Here is a 5,212-nt window from a genome sequence, read left to right on the forward strand (position 1 = left end):
ACCCACAGTGTCGATATTTTGTTTTGTAAATGGTGTACCATTTCTAACGCCATGACCTTCACAGACATTACCAACTGTGTTTTTATAACTTATGTGTGTTTTTTAACATAAACTTGTGTGTATTTGATAGTTTAAGCGCAATAAGACATGAAAAAGAACTTAGTGTAGTACTCACATGCCCTGGGACAGCTGCTTTCTTTGTGCGTGCTCAGAAAATATATCAGAAGTTTAAACTAATATGGCTTTAAAATGCATGATTTCAGCGAAACAGATGTTTTTTTGGCAAAATATTTGAGGTACGAGTTGTAAAGGCACAGCCATATTCAGGAAAAGTGGGTGGGGAGCAGAATCTCATTTGCATTTAAAGAGATTTAAAGAGCATTTTCTAAATTAGATTATAAATGATCTGTGGGGTAATTTGAGCTGGAACTTTACAGACACATTGGGGATACCTGAGACTTATATTACATCTTGTAAAATTGTATATTTTTTATATTTTTTCTACCCTTTAGGTTAATTAACCAGATGTATCAATGGACAAATTACAAGTTCAACTATTTGTCTACTCAGTCGTTTTCCATCAACAAGCTATTATTAAAAACTGATTGGAATTTGGCTGGAATCAGGTTAAAGTTTTCTTAAAGACTGAACCTTCATTTAGAAACAAAATCTTGCATGTGATCTGTCACATTATCGCCCAATATGAAACTTCTTTTTTATCTCCAAGGTATTGGAGAAGGTTGTTGCTCAGCAACTGCACCTTCTCCACAGGAACGACAAAGGTGGCTTCTTCCAGACAGGATTTATACCTAATCATAGTACTGACACAGCACTAGTTATAGTCAATGACTCATTATTGTCCTGACGGATCTCTTTGCCTCTAGATCTCAGTGCAGTGTTCAAAACGCTGTCCTAACACTGTCTGAAAATTGATTCCCAGTCTAAAATAAGCTTAACAGAAGTTTAGAAACTTTTTGAATGTTCAAGGCTTAATTATAGCATCCTGCATGGTTCTGGTTTAGAGATATTACTGATTTACATATGTGCTGTCACTTTGTGACATGGACATTTGCATGCATTGCATTAGCGTTTATTACTTTTATTAATTAGAAAATGAAATACGCATTTTTATTTGCTGCTAAAAATGGTCAAGATTTTATGAAAGCTTGTTTCTGCCATGGGATAAAAACAAAGGTAAAAATTATCGGATAAAAAGTTGCATTTCCATGGTAGAAATTAGCTTCTTTTTCTCTGTTCTCTGATTTCTCTTATCTAATAAATACAAGTTAATGTCATAGTTCTTGTCAACCAAAAAAAAAAGGTTCACACATCAGCTCTATTTTATTTAATTTCCCATTTAATTGAATTGGCCATTTAATCCAGTTATTTCACAATACATGCAGTTCTGAGAGCTTATTTGGTACTTTTGTACCAATAAAGCATTAAAAGAGCAAAATCATTTACTGTATAACTTAAACATTGTTTACAGTGTTAGGGAGTAACTAGTTACATGTAACTCAATAATGAAATGTAACTGTAATCTGTTACAGTTACAGAGAAAAAAATTATTTAATTATAGTTACAAAAATGTGAACGATTACAAAGGGGGGTTACATCTGAATATTTTTACGCGCATACAGTTTTGACTGATTTCTTTCAAAAATAGCATTGACTGATTTAAAATATGAGACAGCAATGTTTCAGGAGTTTAGAACACATAATAGGATATGTTTGTTTGTTTGATAACTGTTTAATTTCATATATATATTTTTTTAATTAATTGTTTTTCCCCACCAAGACATTCTTTTCAGTGTTTCCTGTAATAGCAATGCACATATTTGATTTCAAAAACAGTAACATAGCTATAAAACTATATCTTGGTATGATATTAAATCAGTATTTAACCTCAGAACAATCTCAAAGTTAAAAGAGGTGCTAAAGTCTGATTTGGCAGTGGCTGTGCTTTAAAATTATATTATTTTAATCTTAATTCAAGTGATGAAAAATTCTGGTCTGATAGTAATCAGTGTTGAGTACTACTGTAAGGTACTGCCTGCTTTAAAGGGGTCATCGGATGCCCATTTTCCACAAGTTCATATGATTCTTTAGGGTCTTAAAGAAAAGTCTATAATATACTTTGGTTAAAAATTCTCAATAGTAGTGTAAAAAAACACCCTTTTACCTTGTCAAAATCAGCTCTGCAAAAAATCAACTCATTTTATTGCATGGTCCTTCAAATGTAAATGAGCTCTGCTCGCCCCGCCCCTTTCTGCTGTGGGAGCCGTAATGTTTACTTTAGCCACGTTTAGTGGTGAAACTTGCCACCAAGCACATTATTAAGAAAGGCCATTTGCAAAGATGCATGAAAAACCCTTATCAGTCCCTCCAGGATTTCACGATTTTTTTTTGTGATTTTTGCGATGAAAATTATAAATTTTGTGGTGGCAAGTCCTAGAAATTTGCGAAAAATTTTGCGATTTATTTAATTATTTAATTTATTTATTAATAATTAGGACATCACATTTACCATATTAGGTATTATGTTAGAGGCTCAATTATCATACATAACACAAATCAAACATAAAATTTGTTTATTCTGATACATTTGAACTTTTAAAATAACCTATGGGCAATATTCTTATGTGACCTTAGTAAACATTAACAGCAGGTGTAGAAATTCATACTGTACATAGCCTACTTCATTTCAGTCGCATCTCAGGTACTCTTTACATTTTGGTAGCCCAAAAATTAATTGAACTAGCCCACATAAAAAAGCTTTTTAATTTTTTTTTTTAAATATAGAAATTCAAACAGGAGTCTAAATGTCAATCAAATATGTTTTCAATACACAAATATAAACAAATATCAAGGAAGAAATTTTATTTCACTCTTTAGTGTATCTGCAGAATTTTTAAATATCAATTTAAAGCAATGTATGATCCTTTTTAAGAGCTGCACAAGTAAAATGAACAGAATGAGTGGGGTTGGACAATGTAAGGTAGAATTTTAGGTCATAAAATGACATGATTTATAATTCAGATACAGATTCACACAAAAACAATATCTTATACAATGGCATTTCAGCCTTTATACCATTAAAAGGGATAAATAAAGTATATAATTTATCATATTTATTTAAAACATAAATATTACTGTCTTAATTGTTTAGATTTTTTAGAAGGCACATTAAAAACCCTATGTGTTTGCTGCATAAAAATAGCCTAGAATCTAGACGCGCCCCTAGCGGCAGCAAATTACATTTGCTTCTAAGGTCAGTCTAGTTACTCTCAATTCACTTAAATTTCCGAAAAATCCAAGATGTACCGGGCCAATCACGAGTCGGTGGGCGGGCTTAACATGATGACAACTGACCTGCGACAATAAGTTCAGTCAGACATGAATTCCTGGTTCCGTGAATTAAGCGTGGAAAACTAAACAGTATTTATATATTTTTTTACTTTTGATACACAGCCACGTCCATGTGTCCTGAGCAGGAGCTCGTTACATCTGAACGCGCTGTGGTGTAGAATACGCAAACACCGGAAGCGATCTGTTGCGTGTATACGACACTCATTGTTTACACCATAGATATATATACATAGATACCGCATTGGACCGCTCCAAGCACTTAAGCCTCGTTCAGACTGTCAGCCCAAATCCGATTTTGTCTAGATCTGGATGGAATCAGATTTGAACAACTGACTGTCCACACAGTCATATCGCAACTGTTCAAATCCGATTTGTGTGTCCATAAGCGTTCTTTCGTTTTACGGAATGTGCGTTGGTTTCTATGGCAATGCCGTTGCATTATTATGCCAACGCTAAAAACAATAACAGCATTACAGTTTGCAATATAGATGCTGTCTTGCGATATGACAACGTTGCCGTCGCGCTGGATTATATTTTGTCTTCTAAAGCAGCGGCAGAAACGCAGGAAGCTGGAATGTGCGACATTATTCTGTGCTGCCGTCTCTACTGGTATCAAAACTCAAAGAGGTGCGTATACTAGCTGTATATTGTCTTTTCCCGCTTGATTTGCAGTTCGCAACACAAGCTTTTTTCTACAAAGACTTTTGTTATGTTTTCCACAAAAACGTCTGACGTGTTTACGTTTTATGTGGCATGAAAACGTGAAAAAGCAGAAATCCGATTCGAATAGGATTCCAAACCACATACGAATGAAGCTCGAAACGGATTTGACCAAATCAGATTTCATGTAGTTCGTTGCTGTTCAGACTACCTAAATATGATCGGATTTCAATCGGATTTGCATACAAATCGGATTTGGGCTGACAGTCTGAACGAGGCTGTAGATGCGTCCGCCATATTGGAACGGTCCACTTGACGTCATTCACCATACTGTAGGTTCGCAGACCAACGGCTGTGCAGGACTGTGGCATTTCGAATATTCAGTGATTGCTATGAGATCTATGGGTGAATGACGTCAAGTAGACCGCAGTGAAATGGCGGATGGCTTACGTATAACGGCCCATAGAAACAGTCGCTAATGAGGCATCTACGTATATATATCTATGGTTTACACAGCACAAGAGATTGTGGATATAGCGGCTATTCAAAATGGTAATTACTTGCGCTTGTCCTGGTTGTTCAAACCCATTTATAGCTGAAAAAGATTACGTTTGCTTGCGCAAACTCATCCTGGACTTTTTTTTACATATTTCCCCTTTCGGTGTTTGCGTATACTACATCAAAGCGCGTTCACATGTGACGAGTCGAATCATAGATATGCTAAACTCGTGCTCATGACAGATGGACGTGGATGTGTATCAAAGGTAAAAAGAAAATTATATAAATACTGTTCATTTTCTTGCAAAAACCGATCGTTTCGTGTCTTAGGACATCAATGTATCCTCACGAGCCGCAGGGTGTAATTTGGATTTGTCTGTGCATGTTTTTGTTTACTTTTAAAGGTTTAGTGCCCATCTATGTCTATTATTTAGCTGACAGACTGCACAGTGCACTGATTTTTGTTAAAAATCTTCGTCGCTCTGACTACGTCACCTGACCGACTAAGTCTCTGATTGGTTGTAGCGCTATCCTATTGCGTGGAGAGGAGTTTGAAAGACAACCGTTTATCCCACCCCTCCGGTTGAGCCCTGTCTATGGAGAGTGCCCAGACCCTACATTTATGTGGGTCTGGCTTGCCAGGCTACTCCTGTCCCCATGTTGAGAGAAATTGTAATCAATAAAT

The sequence above is a fragment of the Garra rufa genome, chromosome 16 (genome assembly GCF_049309525.1).
Source record: "Garra rufa chromosome 16, GarRuf1.0, whole genome shotgun sequence".
Lineage (NCBI taxonomy): Eukaryota > Metazoa > Chordata > Actinopteri > Cypriniformes > Cyprinidae > Garra > Garra rufa.